This window comes from Lissotriton helveticus, chromosome 7 (assembly GCF_964261635.1).
Source record: "Lissotriton helveticus chromosome 7, aLisHel1.1, whole genome shotgun sequence".
NCBI classification, from domain to species: domain Eukaryota; kingdom Metazoa; phylum Chordata; class Amphibia; order Caudata; family Salamandridae; genus Lissotriton; species Lissotriton helveticus.
The window spans coordinates 303,533,712-303,556,377 of record NC_136068.1 but is presented as its reverse complement, the minus strand read 5'-3'; the positions used below and the strand labels follow the sequence as shown (position 1 = coordinate 303,556,377).

Here is a 22,666-nt window from a genome sequence, read left to right as displayed (position 1 = left end):
GGTGCCCCGGATGATTAGTTTGAGGGTTGTTCGATTGGCTACCATCCTGGATGTTGGGACTGTTTAAAGCTTTATTACCGCTTGTGATATGTTGCCTTTTCTAATTAGTTATAGCTTGCTGTAAGAGGAGGAGTACAAAGGCGGGAGAGATGTTCATGGTCAGGCCACCAACACAAGTAGTAGATGCTCAGGGTAATACATATAATTTGATCCCAAGTAAGGATACAGAATTAGAGGAAGAGGTTAAAATATCAACCAGAGGGGGGAATGTTAAGGGGAAAATTAAATGTGAGGAAATAGCGCTACCATAGACATTAGCAGAGAACAATGCAGAGGGACATGTCATTAAAGAACAATATATGCACTGGATTCATAAAGATGCAATGTAGGTTATAGTTCACCAGAAAGCATAAACATGAGTTCAGCAGGTTTTCGGTTAAATAGGAAAAAAATGTTATAAACCCTGAAGAGATTATAATCACAGATCACAAGCAGAGTCCATTCTCATTGTTAATTGAGATGTGGCTACGAAAATGTTGATCAAAGGTGACTTTAGTTTAAAGCACACAGAGTCAAATAAGAAGTCTTGGGAACAGAGTAATAAAAATACACTCTGGTAAAGAAGGTTAATGTTTTATTAAAGTTTTGTTAGAGCCATGATAAAGAGAATGTAGAGAAAAGCTTACATGGTTAAAGGACACCAGTGATTTGATGTTTATGTAAAAGTATATTATTAGCTAATGTATTTTTGATTGGTTATTGGCTTTTTTAAACCATTGTGTTTAGGTCATCACTTTTTCAACTATACAAGTAGCTGCCTGCGACCAGCAAACTGAGATCAGCTTTTCAGCTCTGGTCGCCCAGCCATTGTGATTAAACATGCTTTTGCCATGGCAGAGAAGTATTTTCTCATTTTATTCTAGTTTTCCCCCAAACAAAAGGTACGGCTGAAGCACAAATGGTAGACGTTCTGCAAGTGTGTTCGTGCAGAGATTAACGCTACAGCTGCACTGAGCTCGCTGCAGGAGACACTTGCAATTAATTTATTTATGAATGTTCACTAGCTGCAGGGAGTTCCTGTAGTCATGCTGTCTGAAGTGGGTGCTGAAAGAGTACTAGAGAAGGGCTTACTGTAAGAGCAGTGAATTCAATTCAGAACATTCACGAGCTTCAGGAGTGCTGCAATAGCAGTATTTGCAGGGAGTGCTAAAAGAACACTGGATGCAGGGAGTTGTTCGAGCAATACTATGTGTTTGAGAGTCACTGTTACTTGATACAGAACACTGCATACCGGTGTAAGTGCCCTTTAAAAAATGTTTCAAGAGCTGATGGTGCATTACATTTCAGCAGTGAATGCAGCCCTGTCTAGACATTCCATATAGGGATCATTGCAGAATAACTTGCCTTACTGAGACAATGAGGCACAAGACTGTAGAACAATGCTAAACAGGTGGGCAATGCAAACAAGAGAACCAGGAAGCTGATATGAACCGAGAGGGAGCAAGGGAGGATGGGGATGAGTACAGCAAGAGGTGGTTGCTGGCTAAATATAGAGAGCGTAATCGAGTGTTGGACATAACATATGTGTCAAATTAAGTTTAAATATATGGGTAAAAGATTTGTACTATTCTGAGTGTTTGGCAGATTGCCACCCAGATGTAAGTGCAATGAAGTGATGATTTTGACAGGTTACACACTGCACATGTTGCGAACTTTACCGTCTTATAAAAGGGAGAAAACGCATGTCCTGAGTGGTGGGTTCTTGCCAACTGGCTGTTGCAATCTTCCATTTTACTTAACACCAGTGTGATGATCAGGGGCTTGGCAGCACTGAGGGTGAGATACTGGCAGATTCTCCTGAAATTAAGGAGCTAAAATCTGGCCGGTTTACATGCGTTTGCATAGAACGATTCAACTCTCACACTGAAGTTAAATAATACCCAATGGTGCCCTGCTGATTGGATGGATATTAAGATGTTAGGATGAAATATGACAGATCAAAGTGTAGCTGTGGTCCATGGGGGTGCGAAGTAGAAAATGTCAGGCTTAGCTGAGCATTTGGAAACAGTATACGAGGCAGGGTTTAATAACCAGGGGATAGGTTAAGATTTTGGTCTGTAAAAGAGGTCAGGGACAATGGCGTAACGAAACTCGAAGGGGCCCCCCTGAAAGGTACATAGAGGGGGCCCCCATTCCGATTTAATCAGGAGCTTTCAGGCCAGAGTACTGTGCTGAGGGGGCCCCCTGTAGCTTACCGCGGGACGGTGGGGGCCTGTGTTACGCCACTGGTCAGCGACAGCAAATTAGTGCGAGATATGGGTGTCATCCCTTCTTGGATGGTATGAGATCCAAAGTAAGCAGCGATATCTTTGGGGAAGTAAAGATGGTGTAACATGCCGAAAGGAAAGTTCCACTAATGAGCCTGAGGGGTTACTGACATGAATCAGAAGCAACAGGAGACTTAAACAATCATCAGCAGAGCCATTCGGTTTTGGACTTTAACAGCAATAAAGGTCTATTGGCTTTGCTAATGTTTTTTTACCAAGGCTGTTCCATATTGACAGAAAGAAAGAAGATGCTTGTTGGTGATGCTAAACAGCAACAGCAGCAAAAAAAAACTCAATATGTATTCACACATGCATTATCACGCATGTGTGCACAGGGATCATTCTACAACAATGAACCAACCCCGACTAACCTCCAATTATATTACTGTCAATACATCTAAAAAAATATGTTTGTACATGACTAAGAAGGACTCTGTCTTAATCGAAATGCTTTACTTGATCAATACATGATTCCAAAATAACTTTTTGATATCAAAATTTACATCTCTATGTTCTAACAACCATTCACAAATACTTTGAGTACAGGTCTCTTGGATAACACAAATATTTCTTTATGAAAACCATACTGACTGATCTCCTAACACACATACTCACTCATTCTTCTATACAGTAACTCATTAACATACATATAAAAAGCTTCATATCTGAAGGGTCTTTATATTGCATTAGTACCACTGTAGCTCAATCAAATCAGCATTTTTATTTATTTTTTATATAGCGCACTACTCACCCAGAGGGTCTCAAGGCGCAAGGGGGGGGGTCCGCTACTGCTCGAACAGCCAGGTCTTGAGTTGCTTCCTGAAGGCGAGGTGGTCCTGGGTCAGGCGGAGGTGGGTCGGGAGGGAGTTCCAAGTCTTGGCAGCGAGGTAGGAGAAGGACCGTCCCCCTGTGGTGGCTCTTCGGATGCGGGGGACGGCGGCGAGGGCATGCCCGGTCGATCGAAGCTGGCGATTGGGAACGTAGAAGTTGAGGCGGCTGTTGAGGTATCCTGGGCCTTGGTTGTGTAGGGCTTTGTGTGCGTGAGTGAGGAGACGGAAGGTGATTCTTTTGTTGACCGGGAGCCAGTGCAGGTCTCTCAGGTGTCCGGAGATGTGGCTGCGACGGGGGATGTCCAGTATGAGTCGTGCTGAGGTGTTCTGGATCCGCTGGAGTCTCTTCTGGAGTTTGGCGGTGGTTCCGGCGTAGAGGGAGTTGCCGTAGTCCAGATGGCTGGTGACGAGGGCCTGGGTGACCGTCTTCCTGGTCTCGGTGGGGATACACCGGAAGATCTTACGTAGCATGCGCAGGGTGTTGAAGCATGACGAGGAGACGGCGTTGACTTGTCTGGTCATGGAGAGGGAGGAGTCCAGGATGAAGCCCAGGTTGCGTGCGTGGTCTGTTGGTTTGGGTGCGCTGCCTAGGGCGGGGGTCACCAGGAGTCGTCCCAGGCGGAGGGTGAGGATCCCAGGATGAGGACTTCCGTCTTGTCCGAGTTCAGTTTCAGGCGGCTGTTCTTCATCCATTCGGCTACCTCTTTCATCCCTTCGTGAAGGTTGGCTCTGGCGGTGGCGGGGTCGTTGGTGAGGGAGAGGATCAGCTGGGTGTCGTCGGCGTAGGAGATGATGTTGAGGTTGTGCTGGCGTGCGATGTCTGCGAGGGGGGTCATGTAGACGTTGAAGAGGGTAGGACTGAGCGAGGAGCCCTGAGGGACGCCGCAGATGACTTCGGTGGCTTCTGATCTGAACGGAGGGAGACGGACTCTCTGTGTCCTTCCGGCGAGGAAGGAGATGATCCATTCCAGTGCCTTCTCCTGGATTCCGACGTTGCTGAGGCGTTGCACTAGTGTACAGTGGCAGACAGTGTCGAAGGCCGCGGAGAGGTCTAGGAGGATGAGGGCTGCTGTTTCTCCGTTGTCAAGGAGGGCTCGGATGTCATCGGTGACTGCGATCAGGGCGGTCTCGGTGCTGTGGTTGGCCCGGAAGCCAGACTGCGAGAGGTCGAGGGCTCCGTTCGTCTCGAGGAAGGCGGCCAGCTGCTTGTTGACGGTCTTCTCGATGACTTTGGCAGGGAACGGGAGCAGCGAGATGGGGCGGTAGTTCTTGAGATCGGTGGGGTCGGCTGATGGCTTCTTTAGTAGAGCGCTGAGTTCGGCGTGCTTCCAGCTCTCTGGGAAGGTAGCGGTGTCGAAGGAGGTGTTGATGATGTCCCGCAGGTGGGGTGCGATGACAGCGTCGGCCTTGTTGAAGACGTGGTGAGGGCAGGGGTCGGTCGGAGATCCGGAGTGGATGGAGTTCATTGTGCGGACGGTGTCTTCGGTGCCGATCGGGGTCCAGGCGCGGAGGGTGGTGGTGGGGGGCGGTGGTTCGGTCGTGGCGTGCGTCGGTTGAGTGCTGAAGCTGTTGTGTATGTCCGCGATCTTGTTGTGGAAGTAGGAGGCGAGGGAGTTGCAGAGGTCTTGCGAAGGGGTGATGTCGTTGTTTCCGGCGTTGGGGTTGGAGAGCTCTTTAACGATGTTGAAGAGTTCCTTGTTGTTGTGTGGGTTGTTGTCCAGTCGTTCCTTGAATGCAGTTTTCTTGGTGGCGCGGATCAGTTGGTGGTGTTTTCGGGTGGCGAGCTTGAGGGCAGTCATGTTGTCCGGTGTTGGGTCCCTGCGCCAGGTTCTCTCGAGGGCTCGGCAGTTCTTCTTGGAGCTCTTGAGTTCATTGGTGAACCATGGGGCTTTCTTGCTGCCGGGTCTGCTAGGCGGGGTCCTCAGCGGGGCCAGGACTTCTGCGCAGTCGCTGATCCACTTCGTGAGGTTGGTGGCCGCCTGGCTGGGGTTCGTTGTGCTGGTGGGTGGGTTCTTGCTCAGGGAAGTCGCGAGCTGGTCGGCTGTGATCTTGTTCCAGCTTCTGCGTGCAGCCTGTTGTTGGTGGTGGTGGATCGTGGTCCTTTTGAAGCTGAAGTGGACGCAGCTGTGGTCCGTCCAGTGGAGTCCGGTGGCGTGGCTGAAGGTGATGTCCTTGTTGGATGAGAAGACGGGGTCGAGTGTGTGTCCGGCGTAGTAGGTTGGGGTGGTCACCAGCTGCTTGAGTCCGAGGTTACCAAGGTTGTCCAGCAGGGTGGTGGAGTTGCGGTCGTTGTTGTTCTCCAGGTGGAAGTTGAGGTCCCCGAGGAGGATATAGTCAGTGGAGGGGAGGGCGTGCGGGCTGATGAAGTCGGCGATGTCCTCGCTGAATTGTGAGCGTGGTCCCGGGGGTCTGTAGATGAGGGTGCCTATGAGGGTGGTCTTGGGGTTGATGAGGACCTGGAAGTGCAGGTGTTCGGCGGGTGCGAGGGTGCCGTCCGTGTTGGTCGTGATGCGGATGGTGTTCTTGTGGATGATGGCGATGCCTCCTCCTGTCTGGTTGATGCGGTCCCTCCGGATGATCTTGTAGCCGTCTGGGATGGCGATGTCGGGCGCAGAAGAGGCGTTCATCCAGGTTTCCGTGAGGAAGGCGACGTCTGGGGCTGTGGTGTCGAGCAGGTTCCAGAGCTCGACGGCGTGTCTGTGGATGGAGCGGGTGTTGAGCAGGATGCATTTCAGATGGCTGTTGCTGTTGTTCGTCTTGGTCTTGGTCGATGCTGGAGTAGTGCAGGTCCGGATGCAGCTGAATTTGCAGGAGTGGCAGCTGAAAGGTCCATGGGTGTGGATCGGGGAGGCTTGGTAGCATCCCGGGATTCGGCCGGTGTTGAGTGCGTTGAGGGCGGCGGCGTTGTAGGTCCGGTGGGTAGGCTGGGGTCTGTGGGGGCCAGGGGTCCTGGCCCTGGGCGCGGTCCAGGCGCGGACGGGCGCAGACGGGCTTACCTTTGGCGCACCTTCGGCGCGCGTAGGGCGCGCTCGCTGCGCGTGACCGCTGCGCGTTATCCACTCTGCCATAAGTGGAGAGGGGGGGGGGCGGAGCGAGGGAGGGGCAGCTGGGAGCGGGGAGGGCACAGAAAGGAAGAGGGCGTGGCCGCGAGAACGGTGGCGGGAAGCGGGGAGCGGGCGGGGAGGGCACAGGGGAACAAGCACGAGAAAGCGAGAGAAATAACAATAATAAGTACAGCAGTCACAGATACTAAACAACAGTGCTAAATGTAAAACCGGGCAACAGAGTGCTACCTGGTCCGGCGGAGCCGAGACAGGGGGGGAGAGCGCTCACAGAGTGCGAGCGTTGCCTAGCAGCAGAGCACGCCGCAGGGGGAGGCGGGCCAGCTGGGCAGAGGGCTGAGCGAGGCTGAGCAGCAGCGAGGGGAGAGGGCACCGGCACAGCTGGTGGCCGTGCGGCGCTGGAGTGTCCTGCGAGCAGGTCTGTACATCCATATATATATATATATCAAAAATTGACATCTGTGTATGAATCCAATATTTCACTTGTCTTATAATATCATTGTCATCAATACAGAGATAACAACAAGTAAATTTTTCATTAGGTGGTTACATTAATTTACTATCCTGTTTTTTGGGGAACAATGCAGTTTTGTCCATCCAGTTCTTTTTTATTTATTGTGGATTTATATAATGCTATCAATGCGCGTTTCAGCATGAAACTCCTATATCAGAACCGCCACATATTCTTTCACCCCACTAAATCTAAGTGACCTGCAAAAACATAATGCAAGGCCCTACAGAGGTGCACAAATACAAGAGAATTTCATATCACCAATGATATTAAAAAGGGAAAGCCACTTAAAAAAAGTACCCCACCAAAAAGGATGTAACCATGTCCTATGCATGGAGAAAGTACAAAGAAATATAATTACTCCCCAGTGGTCATATCCAATATAGTGACTCGTGTTTTCTACCAAAAAAAAGAACCCGACACCAAAGAAGAATATAGTGGTTGTAAAAAGATTCCTGTGCAAGCCTACCAATGAAACATGGAATTTGTAGCGGAAAGTTTTTGCTGTATAAAACACTTTAGGGTCAATATAAGAGTTTTTGAAGAGTCCAGGTGGGACCAAAGTAAACTGTAATCTGCAGAACATGCCAAAAGAAAGGAAATCAGTCATTCAAAAATTACTCAGTAGGTAAAAGACTACGGGGGAGATTTACAAAAAATTCAAACAAAGCAGCAACCAGGGAGGCTGTGCTGCATTGTGCGACCGGGCTGGAGCAGGAGAGTGTCATATCTTCAAAGATATGACTCTCTCCTCCCCTTTCCCTTGCACCTGCGCTGATTACCGCTGCTGTGCGCCACGCACACACCTTATCGCCATAGCGCTATGCAGTGCTTTAAATGGGAAAAAATAAGTGCATGTACTCATTAATATGAGCTAGAGGTGTGGCAAGTGGGCGAGGCTAGAGGCGGGGCTAATGGGCAAGATGGGATGATACATAATGACTTCTGTACCAGTTGCGGCACATACCAAAACACATGAAAAATGTGTGTATGTAAACAAAACAATTTAACTCATTACACAAAATGAAAGCCAAACAGGATGATATGTTAACAGTTCCTTGGTTTGGAATATTTGCTGCTTCTTAATGCCATACTGTTATTTGTTGTTGTTTGGCACAATACTATATATTTTCAAGCGTGCACACACACACACACAGAAAAAAACATACATGTACACAAAAGCATTCCACATATTCCCTTTAACCCCTTCCATGCGTCGGACGGCCGGTGGCCGTCCGATGTCACGGTGGGCGTGTACGGAGGACGGCCAGGGGCCGTCCGAACCACGCCCATGCCATAAATCACCCGCACCGCGGTGGAATTTTCGCCGCGGTCAAGGGGTTAAAATATCTCCTGAGAGTGTCCTGATTCTCTGCCTTTTTCTCTCACTTTTCTCACACACAAAAACAGGCACACACAAATAGACAAGCACACAGACATAAGCAAACACTCACACGGAGTCTCAGGTGGGATAAAGCCATTTTTTTTTGGGGGGGGGGAAACCTTTATTTATATAAAAGTGTACACAGCTATTCAGCCGAACATCCCTGAGGCACGGCAGCTCAATAAATCGTAGTCTCATGTCATACACTGATCAGATCTCAGGATTAATGAGGTTCAATTTTACTTTTTGGATCAGAAATGAACCCAATACAAGAAAGGCTCCATTTTGTAATAGGAAAATAGAAGGATCAGGTGCCATACAATAATACAGAGTCATACTAGGGGCGGGCCAAATAGCGAAACATCCACAGTTAGAACGACCACAGTTGATGCACCGGCGCCAAGTCAAATGAATCAGGATAGACAAGCATACAGTCACTGTTTGCACCAGTTAAGCGCCCGCCCATTGATACTGATAATACAGTAGAAAATAGAGGCACAAGTTACGAAAGATCAATAAGAGACACAAGGAGTGACCCACTTTGCTGATCCAAGACAAAAAGGAGAAGGAAGAAATGAAAGGAAAGGCAAAGGAAAGAAAACAAAGAGAAAAAGGGCCATAGAAACAAAAAAGGGAAAAACAAAAAAATCCCCTCCCCCAACCCCCCACCCTGCACCCCTGCAGATGACTATGGCCTACCCCCCCTAGCAGCGTGCCTGTTGCCCAAGTAACGGAAACCCGAAATATAGAAAGAGTGAAGAAATATAAAAGAGAAAAGATGGAGGAGGAAAGTGTCATACACGCCCCGGTGACCTCAACCCCCCGTCCGAAACGAACAACCCTAAATCGCAATCAACGATGAGTCAGAATCATTTCAAGCAATTCAACAAAGGGAAGACGTCAAACACCGCCCGACCTCCCGCAAAACAGTAAATTGGCAACTCCCTCTTCTACTAAAGCCCCAAGTTCCGATCCCGACCAACCATATCATCCTTGACCCCTCCGATTTGTCATACGAACTCTGTCCGGTATTACCACCAATGCCCCAAGAGAGTCAAAAGTCATAAACAGTTCGAGAAAAGATATTACGCGTCCACTCGAACTCCCCGATTCTTCGTAGGCCTCCACCAGTGCTATGTCTCCCATCACCGGCCCAACGTCAAAGTACTCAGTAATCCACAGCTGCAACAGTTCTGCAGGGGCGGGAGGGGTTCCCAGCATCCATCGATTGTCGTCAAATACATGGGCAGGGAGTGACAAGTCTGTGTTTCCCATGGTAAGAGGCTGCGGTGGCGGAAGCAGCAATCTCTCCAGAGTCTTAAGGTCGCTAGCATTACGTGACCCGATCAATGGCGCCAGATCAGGTTCGTGACCGGGGTCGCGGTCTGTCGTGGGATAATCAACTTGCTGCGAGTGCACAGGTAAAACAGGTGCCGAACACGATCGCGCAGTTTCGATGTTTCCAGCGATCATTTCGTGAAACTTGGCAGTCATGAATGAGTGAAGCTCCCCAATGGCGGCCATAACGGTCTGCAAGGACGGTTCACTGTGTCTCCGGACCTCCACCACTCGCTCTCTTCCGGACATCGAGAAATGCCTTGGAGTACCCGGTGTCTCCGGGTAAGCAGACTGGAGCGGGGCGTCCGGCGACAGGGGGTGCACAATCGAGCCACGATACGGCGGTTCGAGCGAGGGTCCCAACCCAGCAGGGGTGGCAGCCGCCAGCGCGGGGACCCCCCTACGCCGCGGCCAGTCAATAATATCGCACCTCATTTGTATGCAGCAGACCGAAGGCACTCCACACAAACCAGACTAGGATTTTCTCCGCAGCACAAGACCGGACCCTATCTGGGTCCCACGGCCGGTGTTGTTCGCTTGCGACCCGGCAGGGTCAGCACTCGAGACCCCGGCTCATGGAGTGGGTTAGGCCGGAAACTTCCACACGGCATAACTCCATATATCTGGGCGATAAAATTCTCGGGACCACACCAATGGACTCAGCAGCTATTCATATGTGCGGAGGTCCGGCGTAGAATCAGGATTGCATGCAGGATAGTAGATCGATGGACGGAGGTCAGCGGAGCCGGGAGCTCATGCGGCCATCTTGCTTCGCAGCGTAGCTCCTCCTCGGGATAAAGCCATTTTGACCTTCTTGCCTCCCATGGCTTTCTAAATTGCCACTGTCCGTGTGCTGCTTTCATAACTGTGTTTGCCCAAAAAACACAATAGTGTGATTAACAGCATAGGCCCTAAATGGGCCCTCCACTGTCAAGCACAGTGACATCATTTACACACCTGATGGAGAGGGGCCGGGTGGGGGGGAGGCTAAAGCACTTTCAGCTGAATGGTCCTTGTGTCCCTGATCGACAGTGCAGGGTCTGTCTAGACCTCGCACTGTTAATCACAACATGACGCAAGGCAGGTCCTCTCAAACCCCTGCAGTCTTATGGCATTCAAATGGACGCTGCTGGAATCTCCAGCAGGGTCTCTTCAAAAGGCTACGCTTACAAGCTCCTGAGAAGTAGAGCGGCATCTACCATGTGCTAGAAGAGATACCTAACCAGAGCCTGCAGTACCGTCTATTAGCATACCGGTACTCTCCCTGGCTAAAGAGAAGTGCTGGTACTGACGGGCATTAAAATTCGAAAGTGCCGGGACTGAGTACCAGCCCATTTAAAGCACTGGCACTAGAGTGTGTGCATTAGTCTAGCATAGGTTTTATACAGGAACGGTACCCTTCATGTACAAAAAACGATGCCCAAGTACATGCAAAGTTTTTCCCACTTTGTATGCATGTTGCACAGAGCAGCACGCATGCAAAGTCAGAAAAGGAAGAAGAAATGAAAGCATTTCTCCTTCCTTGCACCTACCTGAAAAGGGCCAGTTTTCTCACGCTAAGCCCAATCAACTTTATTTAGTAAATTGGGTTTAGCGTGAAAAACCTTGGGTGGTTGTATGGGAACGCCCATGCTCGACCCTTGGTATTCCCCCATGGCGCAAAATAATGCGAAGCAGCGCATAGCGCTTCTTCGGATTACTTATCTGTTATTTCCATCCCTAAACAAGTTTAGCGCTGGAAAGTAAATAGGGAAAAAATTGCGCTGATTTCCATCACTCTGACGCAAAAACTGAGCAAAATATTAGTAAATCTCTCCCTCAATCTAACAAATTGAAAGATACTGCTGTAAAATCTTGTTTTCCTGTCGAATGCCTATAATATAGAACACAGATAGTCACTCTCTCTATAGAATAGAAAACCTCGTCTTTAAGGGTTTCTATGTTGATCTCTGGAAATAAACAGTGAAGCAGATTCAAGTATTGCTGAGTCTATTGCAGCCAATCTATATCTCAAAAACAATGATTGTAAATGTACTTGCTTCGGGTATGCCGGGGAGGGGAAACAACCTTTACAACGCAACTTTTACAACGCAACTTTTACAACGCATTACAACGAAACTTTTACAACGCAACATCCATTACATCGCATGCCATTACAATGCAACCATTACAACGCATGACACTACAACCCATACCACTACAACGCATGTCACTACAACGCATACCATTACAACGCATAACATTACAACGCATACTACCCTTACACTATACAACACTTACCCTACTGTTGCACCCCCTGGAGTTAGAATAGTAATTTTTACCCCTACACTATCCAACACTTACCCTATTGTTGCACCCCCCTGGAGTTAGAATAGTAATTTTTACCCCAACACTATCCAATGCTTACCATACATGCAATGTAATGTTATGCGTTGTAATGGTATGAGTTGTAAAGGTAGTATGCGTTGTAAAGGTAGTTTTTAAAAATTTGTTGTAATGGCATGCGTTGTAATAGAATGCGTTGTAATTGATGTTGCGTTGTAAAAAATGTGTTGTAAAGGTATGCGTTGTAAAAGTATGCGTTGTAACGTTAAACATCCGTGTTTTTCCCACTACAGTAAAGGACATTACTATAGAGTCTAAAAAAGACGTTTCAGCATCCTTTGTGACTTACTACCATGTCTGAGACCCGGAGACTCCCGGCCCAGTTAAAGCCCTGGTGCCCACCACTTAACCATGCCAATGTCTCACCAGCTGTCACTGAGGGAGCACTCACCGCCTTTGCTCACCTGCACTTATATTATTCACCTCAATTACGGCAAGGTCTGAGACCAGAAGGGACCCGGCCCACTTAAAGCCGTGGGTACACATGACAACCGACTTGCCTCTTAGCTCACTAATAGCATTTTCATCACACGGGGGAAGGAATGTTTCTCACTCTCCTGTTTAAAACGATCCCTTTTAATATTATTTTGCGATTTCTAAAGCGCCTGGTGACCCGTAGGCATCCCCGCGCTATAAATCTATGTGGACCAGGAGAGGGGGGAAGAGGGAAATGGACTATTTGGAAAACAGGAAGGTTTTAAGTTTTTTTCGGAATAGAGCGTGACAGGATTCCAGGCGAAGACTGCGTGGAAGAGAATTCCATCCTGTGGAAGCTTTGACCGAGAAGCGGCGACCACCGGTACGAGCCTTCTTGAATTTTGGTACACTGGCCAGATGTTCGGCGTCAGAGCGAAGGAGTCTGGGGGGCTTTGTAGGGGATAACCATGTCTTTCAGAGCGGCCGGACCAACCCCATTGATGAGCTTATGGGTGGTGCACAAGGCTTTAAACTCTACTCTCTGGCGGACAGGGAGCCAATGTAGGGCCTTTAGAGCCGGCTTGGCTGAGGCTCTGGGTGGGAGGTTCATAATGAGCCTAGCCGCCGCATTTTGGGTGCGTTGGAGTATAGCCAGGGTGAATTCCGGTGCCCCAAGATAGATGGCGTTACTGTAGTCAAGCCTGGCTAAGATGAGCCCCTGGACCAGTAGTTTCCTGGATGGGAGAGGGAGAAGAGGGAGGATCTTGCGAACAGATCGCAAGAGACCGAAACAGGTGCCAGCTGTTTTGACAGCCTGAGTCCTCATGGTGAGGTCAGGTTCCAACCATACTCCTAGTGTTTTGATCTCTTTTTTTGGTGTGGGAACTTCACCGAAGGAGTCCGGCCAAACTGATGGAGGGATGGACGACCATTTATTGCCCAGGAGCATGATTTCGGTTTTTGCACCATTCAGCCTCAGGGAGGATTCACACATCCAGGTGTGGATGTCCTGGAGACAGTTCAGCAGGCTGTCTGGGTGGTTATCCAGGTGGGACAAGGAAACGACGAGTTGAGTGTCGTCAGCATAATTTATTATTTTTATCCCGTATGGGGTCACTACATCTTCTAGCGGGGCCATGTATACATTAAACAGGGTGGGACTAAGTGATGATCCCTGGGGAACTCCGTTCTTGAGTGATAGTGAGTCTGAACGTGAGCTACCGTCCCACACCTGAAAAGAGCGGCCGGAAAGAAAGGATTCAATCCATGCTAGTGCAGTTCCCACAATTCCTGCCCTGGCCAGGCGATGTAGAAGGACACGGTGGTCCACCGTATCAAAGGCGGCACTGAGATCCAGGAGGATCACTGCCACTGATCCTCCTGAATCCAGGATACACCTTGCCTCCTCGATGACGGAGAGGAGGGCAGTGTCCGTGCCATGGCCGGGCCGGAATCCTGTTTGGGATTGGCGCAGAAAATTATTTGTCTCAAGAAATTGGGACAATTGCGCATTCACTAGTTTCTCCGCAATTTTACTGATACATGGGAGCAGCGAAATAGGTCTGTAATTGGCCATGTCGTCCGGGTTAAGTTGGGGCTTTTTCAACAGGGCCTTGACAACCGCATTCTTCCAGTTGGAGGGCACCGTTCCTTGGGAGAGAGAGGTGTTAATAAGATCCCTGATGGTGGGGGCTATGTTGGTCGACACGGTTTTCAGGAATCTAACCGGGGCTGGGTCAAGGGGGGATCCACTTTTCATTTTATCTAGCGTGGACGATACCTCGGTAAGGGAAACTGCTCTGAAAGTGGACAGCCGTGGGCTATTGTTGCAGGCCTCTATATCCGTGTGGATAGGTAGGCTGGTGGTTGGAAGGGAGTCCAATATCCTCGAGATTTTGGAGTCGAAGTAGTTGGCCAGGTCCGTACTTCTGTCTGGAGGAGGGGAGTGAAAGGAGGGTGTTATTGGGATATTTAATAGTTCTTTAACTATCAGGTAGGATTCTTTTGACGAGTTGGTGGCGTTTTTTATTCTGCTGTCATAAAATGCAGCTTTGGCTAGCTTAAGGGCTTCTCAATATTTATTTATTTATTTATAAAGTTGAGGGATACACGTATGTACTACTGTGAGACTCGTTCGCCTGTTTAAAAAATATGATTTTTGAATTTTGCAGACACCTTACCATATGCATAATTTATACGCAAAATAGTTTCTGTGTTCGCCCCCCTCTACGTCACTGAGTGCGCTAAACCTGCCTCTTTATACGGTGTCCAGGCGAGCCCTCACCCAGACATAAAACTATGTGCACTGGAATGTTTTTATCTCTTATCCTTTTATATATGTAGTATACTTTTATGCCTTCATCATGTTGGCGAAATGAAGTTATTCTGACTATGTGCACTGTTCTACCCGTGAGTCAGTGTGCGCTCATTCCTAGAAAGGTGAGCCCACTCCGTGGCTGAGTGGGTACTCACTCACCTAACGCTATAGGGCTCTACCTGTCCCGCCGTGTCACCGAGAACCACTCACCTCCCCTTATAAAGCGCTCCTCATCCCCCCGTGTCACTGGCCCCAGATGAGAGCCTGCAGGCCCTGGGACACTGGGCCCTGGCCGGGTTTTCATCTATATATGGCAGAATTCGTCTGTCCCGGCAGCATTTCTTCGACTCTTCCGCTGGCTCTCGGTACCAACAACACGGACTCCGGGGGCTGGGGAGCCGCCAAGGGCTCAGCGGCATTCCTTACCCTTGTATGGCCAAATCCCTGGGGTGGGCGGGGCTTCCTTCCGTAAACTCGCCCTGCCATTGGGCCTGCCGGGTCAGATGATGTCTAGAAACTGACAGTCAGTGGGATTAAAACAGTTAGTTATTTTCTTCTATAGGTTGTGGGGTTTCTGCGCGCTCTGCTTCCACCACATCTTTCCAGTGACTCAGGTAAGAACATTCTGGGGGTTAACTTTATTTCATCTGGGAGTAGGGCTCTATATTTCATCCAGGTAGCGCTTTATTTCATCCGGGACAAAACTCTATTTCATCTCAGCGAGCGCTATATTCTACCAAAAGCAAAGGCGTCCGAGGGGAGGGAGTGGTTCGAGCGAGTGTCTCACTATGGGCATAAAACGCAGAATTTACTCAACCTGGGGCACTCTCTATTTTATTTAGGCGCGTCATTTATCCCGTCCAAATGTCTCTGTGTTTCACCCTTAGGGGCACTCTCGCTTCCATTCAGGTGAGACGCCATCACCTGCAATCTAGGGGCACAATCTATGCTCAAGGGAAGAACTAGTGTTTTTCATATTTGGGGACTACTTTTTCAGTTTAAGCAACAATTTCTTTCTCGGGTAAACGCTCTCTTCCGGCCAGGAAACTACTTTAGTCCAACCGATGGGCATTTCACTCAATCCAGGACAGCATTCAGTCTTTCCAGTCCATCATGGACACCGCCTCATTCCATCCCTGTAGACGCAATATATTATCTCCTTAGAAATACGTCATTGCTCAGATGTAGCGCTTTATTCACTGCAGGGGCCACTTCAGTCCGTCCACAGAAGCACTATAAGAGGCCATTCTAGTCCACCCTGGATTCCTCCGTATTCCATCCACCCTGGATACCTCCGTATTCCATCAGCGTAGCGCCGTATTCCCTCCATGTAAATATGTAATTCCTTTATTCCGTGCAGGGGTGCTCCAGTCAGTCCACAGAAGGACTTTTTGAAAGACTACTGTAGTCCATCCCGGAGACCCCTTATTCCATCTGTGGAACACTGTATTCCGTCCGGGGAAACCCGTTATTTTTGTACTGTAATTACATTGATATAGCGCTTACTTACTAATAGAACGCTATTCCGGAATCCATAAACTAGTAGTGGTGAGTTAGTATAGTGAAATATAAAATTAATTTGAGCGGTGGATATGTTAGTCTGTTATTTGGATTGAGAAAGGCAGAGGAGGGATAGAAGAGGGAAGAGTTTGCATTCATTTAGCGCCTGCTACTCCTGATTAGGTTTTGAAGCGCTTTTCGGCTGTAGCACGCTACTCCAGAACCAAAAAAGGATTAGTGGTGAATTGGTCTGAAGAAATATGAAATTAATTTGAGCGGTGGGTATGTTAGTCTGTAATTTGGATAGAGAAAGATAGTGGAGGGATAGAAGAGGGAAGGCTTTGCATTTATATAGCGCCTGCTACTCCTGATTAGGTGTTGAAGCGCTTTTTGGCGAGTAGCACGCTACTCTGGAACCAAAAAAGGATTAGTGGTGAATTGGTCTGGAGAAATGTGAAATTAATTTGAGCTGTGGACATGTTAGGCTGTTATTTGGGTTGAATAAGAATTGTGAAGGGATGGAAGAGGGGAGTGTTTGCATTCATATAGTGCCTCCTACCCCTGGTGAGGTGTTAAGCGCTGTTTTGGTAGGTGGCACGCTATCTCCAGGTAAGTACTTTACATCGTCAGACGGAACACTCTGAGATAATCCGGAAGATTAATTTACTCCATTTTAGGAAGCACTTAATTCTCTCCAGGGGAACCCCATCGTAGGGGTGGGGACAACGCACGTCTGTGCGCCCGTGTCCGTTTGGGAGGGGTCGTCTGTGGTTACTCCTGCAGGAAGTGCAGATACTTTCCATATAAATCCCACTCGGAAGGGCGTTCAGAGATGTAAATATCACAACCAGGTTAATGAGATTTAAAGTCACTGATTAGGACAGAAGAAGGAGCCGCTCCCGCTGCCAGGCAGCGAAAACCAATGAAGTGAAGGGCAGAGAGCGAAACGCCAGCCGGAGGGGCAGGGCGTCTGTCCGGAGGCCACAAGGACCAGACACCAGTTCAGCTCAGGCCTTGTGTAAGAAACGCGGATACACCTGACCCCGCGCTTCTCAGCACACCGGCGGGGATATTGCAAGCACCGGGTGAGGGATTACGGTGCATTCCCGGTCTGAACATAGCCAGCCGATAAATCATGTATTCATTCATCCATCAAACAGCATCTTTTTCTAAGCCCTTGTGCGGAAAACATGGAGCCAGTCAAGTGTAAAAAGACCTATTGGGAAGTGTGAAATGGTGGTAAAATCGTACAGAGGTGGGTGCTAACTATAAACAAATACAGATAAAACAACCGCTCAATATTACGCCTCGTTCTCGTTTATTTATATGGTGATTTGGGTAGTCCGGGATTTGTCGCATGACAACAAAACTCCTAGCATCAGAATAGAAACAAGCACTGGCTATGCCACTGTTCTTTCACTTTTTTTTAATTTATTTTTGTACAGAGTTTTATGTAGCCCGAACTTGACCCAAATATCGGGTATCAGAGCGCTTTACATGAGCACCAATTGCATTACATAAGGACACATTCATTTTTGTTAGGCACAGGGAGATTAAGTGATTTGCCCAGAATCACAAGATGTTCAGCGACATTGCCGAGACTCAAACCCAGTTCCCCAGATTCGAGGTCTCCCGCCCTATCCGTTAGGCCAACTCCTCTCCTCTGCTGTACTCTGACTGTAGATGGTTTTCAACTGCATCACAATTTCACTCTTCATCCATCATACACACTGCTAAATCCTGCGGTCCATAACAGAGTAACCGCACCTCCGAGGTCAGGTCACCACGCATCACATGGTTCAAAACTAAGATAACACCCTGTCAGCCACACACCCTGCCAGGTGTACCTGCTAGCCTACGGGAAAAGCGCTATATAAATGCTACAATATTGTGCAATACTCTCTCTGCGCGTTCTGCGCCGCGATGTATTACCGTTTCACAGTTGGGCTTGGGAAGATAACATTGATTTAACCAATAACATTTTATGCTGATAAATAATAGCGAATTTCAAGTAAAATGGCACAGAAATTCCACCGACCAGATTTAAGCTTAGACACAATGCGCTACGGATTTACAAGCAGACCCAATTTGCAGTGCTAATTTTAGAACTACAGATCCCAGAATGCATTTATTGTTTATACCAATGCAGCTGGACTAGTTACCATTGTTCTCCGGCAAGCCCACGTTTAAATATATTTGATTACAGGCTATTGCTGGGATCCCTAAGCAACTGAGGGTGGCTATGAGCAGGGGGAGAGTGCAGATGTAAAAGAAGAGATATCTTTGTCTTCTGTTCTAGTGAGTGTGGCAAACCTCGAACGAGGTGCATTAGAAAACCAGTAAATGTCCCAGGAGGACTCATCTGATTTATGGTGGTTAAGCAGTGTAGAAGGGCCAAGACTTGTCTAAATTATAAACCAAGAAAACAGAAATTATGCGGCATAACACAGTGCATCCTGTGATATTATTAGCTTCTCGTTTTTTTATTTTAACACTAATTAATACTAACAAGGTGTACGTTTCACCTACTTAGTACCAGTGTAATAACCGAATGCTGCAATCAGTAACTAAAGTTGATTGGTTAAGCTTTCCAAAATGTCTAACACCTTGCGACACCACATGGGACGCTTTCTCTTACGAATCTCACATCGGCTCGAGCCACAAATAAAATTGTTTTGGGTCACATCTGTATATTACGCCAGAGGTGGTCATTTATTTATGCAAGTGCAGCATATTCATAATTATGAGGGATATCTCCACACGAGCACAATCACATACTTCGAGTAGCCAGCAATAATGAACTGGATTGAGTATTAATGTAGTTGACCTCGACTTTATATCCTGGGCAGGTTGAACTATGCAATTCTGTGGCTGTGCTTTTCCGCATAATTATGGGTTAGCCGCATTTGCCACATAATCTAGTAATATTGCCACAAAATGTGCCGCTTTACACCGCTTAACGTGCCTTTTCTTGCTGTATAATTTAGTCAACCCAGTTGCATAATTTGGTCCTCCCTTGTCGCATAATTCCAGTGGGCCTTCCCACGGTGAATGCACACAGCCCCAAATATAGATCTCTTTACATTTTTACCTGGTTTCTAATTAGCAGATAAACACCCGGGTTTAAGTGAATTGGACTCCACACAACCTAATTCGGGGCACAACAATCTATGGGCACAAAGTAGCCACGATCTGGGCCCAAGGCCAGCGTTCGTGGGGGGTCTCACCTTGAGAGTAACCAGTGGTTTTGTCCAAAGACCCTCTTCATCTCTCTGAGGGCGGTGGAGACATACGAAAGCTCCTTTTGTGGCTGTCGTTTTCTAGGGTGACAGCGACAGCAGTGTGGGTTCCCAGGCTGCAGAGTGGGAGGAGGTGCCTTTGCTAAGCAGCTGTGGACCCCGAGGTTGTGATACCGGATGGCGCTGATGACCAGGATGCAGGGGTACTGGCACACTATTGTAGAGCGGCTTGCTTGGTTTAGCAGGCACTGCTGCTGACCAGAACTGATGTGAATTAGATGTGTGCGAGGCAGTTACATTAACACAATCATGAGATGTTGCTGACAATGACTCTGAAGCTTTGGAAGGGCATGATAGATGGACACGTGACTCATCAGTACTGACGTGTTTGTAGGGTTTTGTGTGTTGCACTTCTGGAACCAAAAAGGTTTGAAATGTTAAGGGGGGGAACACAGATAAATATGCAGAGCACCAGAGCTGGCTGTCCAGTGCTCTTCTGAACTTTATATGGTCAGGTTCGAGATAACAAGGAATCAGTAAGCGTTAAAGAGGACTGAAGCTTGGTAGGGTATGGATTTACACTCAAAACTTGTGTACTGAGGCTACCCGATGAAGGCAAGTTTTGGGAGGTCGGTTTTTGGTGTGTGTTCAGCTGATGAAGTGGAATTGCTCAGATGAGCTAGAGGGGGGCCTTCCTCTGGTAGGCTCTGTAGGACAAGCACGGGATCTTGACATCAATACATTGATTCCTGAGCAGTCCTGCTAGAGTTACCATTGACCTGGATATTTGGCCAGCTTCTTTGTACTGGGAAAGACAGCACAGTTCTGTATCTTCAGAAGAATGTTTGGAGTCTCATCTGAGAAGCCGACCTAAATACCTTGGTACGGGGCCAGAGGAGCTATGTATGCATTTGTGAAGTTCGAAGACAAAGTTGATCATTGAGGCAACCACTGTAGGATCTCAGGGATCGAGGACATCTGAGTGTAGTTCAGAGGTAAGAAGGAAAATCTCTGTAGAACAGTATCACTGATGCTCAAAGAGTACTTACAAATGCCTAAATGGATGCTCTAGTGGCTACAGAGAATGCTAGCATGATCAAGAGAAACGAGTAGCTCTGATCTTAAGCACAATGTTCCTAAATGTTCCATAGTTTGGATAGCAGGTGCTAAGATACAAATCTACACTTTTATTTAGAGGTCTAACTTGTGCAGCCCCATTTCTTTGGCCCTTATTCCAGTGCCTACCACTGCATCAACATGCTCAATTGAACGACTACAGCCTTCACCTCAGCTTGGCTCCCATGGCCACAATTCTTAAAAGTCGAGTAAGAATAATAAAATAAATTAGCGCTCCATCACGTAAGGATTAAGATCATGACAGCAATGAGCCACAGTCTGGCACTATTGAACGCTGATGCGAACAAGGTACCTTTGATAGAGCCACTGTACTTTGAAATGCTAAAAACAAATTAAAAATATTGCGACATTAAGAAGATACGGTCAGTCACAGTAAAACGATTGATCATTTATGTGTCGGAGGGTGCACACGTGGTGCTGAGCAATAAGCTAGAGTCAGATTTTTTTAATTTTCAAGAAATAAATTCTTACTTAAATATTGCACAGTACCAAATTCATTGACATAATACAATGACAAATATCATAAAATCTCCAAACAATAGCTCTTAATTAAATCAATCCATCCAACACAAAAATCATAGGGTGATAAGGTGCACAGATTGTTAGAAAGGGATGGATACATAAGATCTCTAGGGCCCTCAACTCTGGCCTTTACCTACCCATATTAGCTACTAAAGGCCCCAATCTTCAGCCATAATATTACTATTGGCAAGGGGTTCTGCTCTTCAAAAATGTTATACTGTTTGAAATTTTGCAGCCCACCCTTTTAACATATTGTGCAGTCACACTGGAATCCCCCAAATGTTCAATACCAAGCAAAGACACATTACAAGTGCTTTTCCCAGCCTAAACCCTTTTCAACCCTCGTAACAAGATTTCTCCAGATTCCTACACAAGTAGGTCTGGTGAGCCCAAGCTCGATTTTCTATCCAGCCAGTCCAGAAATCTTTTTATTTCAAGAAAGCTCTCAGTTTTCTAACGGAAAGCAGACTGCTCACAAGACATATTTTGGAGTGAATTTGATAGAAAAGCATCTTTTAATACAAATGCTCTACATCGAGTCAAACCATACTATGCGCAACTCAAAGTGGCAAATCGGGGAAACAAAAACATAAAAGATACAAAAATAATCATGTTATACAAAAGCAACAACAACAAAAACCACCAGCGAATAAAATTGAAAAATCCATGTGGAGCGAATAGTAACATGACAGTATATGTTAAAAAGAACAAGCAAAAATGCAATGGTGATGTTATTTCATCATTGCTATTGGTGAACTGTACGTTACAGAGTTTTTGTCATTCATCCACTAACATACATGGTTTTGCCTATAACAACCTGAAGTCCTTTTTCAGTACATCAGGTACTACAAGAAAAAACACACTTTTACATGGCACATAAACTTTGACAATGATTTGCCCGGGACAACAATATTACAATCTAAAAAATGCCTGTAATTAAATTCCCAATAAATCTGTAGCCAGCATGACTCAATCACATACCCCAATGGAATCACCAACATACCATATGCAAGAAAATTCCAGCGCCAAGCACTGTTAGTTGCAAACACAGAGATTTTCCCAGATTCACAATAGCAAGATATTTTCAATATTTTCTCTTAGTAGGTCCAATAATCCCACATTTATATTTTTCATTAAGCACAATTGCTGACCATTCTCAGAGCAATGTAGTTTGGGTGCTATCAACCATTTTGTGAAATTGCATAAGGAATGAAGATCTAAGATGTGATTTCTGTTGAGTGGACAATGGAGGCAAATCAAACATTACCTATCATTGTTGCCAGTTGTTTTGCTATGCATAGTGTTCTGGGCTTAAAGTGTATAATGGAAAAGAAGTGCGAGGCAGACTTTGAGAGGAGAGTTGGAGAGGTTACCGCAAAGTACCCCAGAGGGATAAAATCCATACACAAATGCCAATTCATTTTTATCTTGGATAACAAGAGAGTAACAGGAATGAAACCATCTTCTTCCCTCTGTCAACCAGATTTAGTTGATCCTAACCGCAACAAGACAGATCACATGACGGTAGGGGGGGGCAGGCAGGAAAATTATGGACTACAACGTTAATTGGATCCATGCAGTGATATGCATATGAACCATTGAATAATGAACAATCAACCCAAAATGTCCCCAAAGGATTTCAGTGCGTGACCCATTTGCACGTCCTCACTTAATATCAGTCTCCCCACGCCTCTGTC

General features: G+C 47.1%; 2 protein-coding genes across 3 annotated transcripts in view; one reads left to right on the top strand and one right to left on the bottom strand.

Moving 5' to 3' along the window:
* LPIN3 (lipin 3) overlaps nt 1-22,666 on the bottom strand; it is a 343,676-nt gene that overhangs the window by 298,309 nt on the left and 22,701 nt on the right. The window contains exon 1 of one of the 2 annotated variants that reach the window (XM_078652106.1): nt 14,782-14,947. The exons of the other annotated variant lie outside the window; for it this stretch is intronic. The gene's annotated coding sequence lies outside the window, so the exon portion shown is untranslated. Of the gene's footprint in view, nt 1-14,781; nt 14,948-22,666 lie in introns of those variants that run through there. 2 annotated transcript variants of the gene reach the window in all.
* Nucleotides 14,906-22,666, top strand: part of MYL9 (myosin light chain 9) — an 85,688-nt gene continuing 77,927 nt past the window's right edge. The window contains exon 1 of the mRNA XM_078652107.1: nt 14,906-15,185. The gene's annotated coding sequence lies outside the window, so the exon portion shown is untranslated. The remainder of the gene's footprint in view (nt 15,186-22,666) is intronic.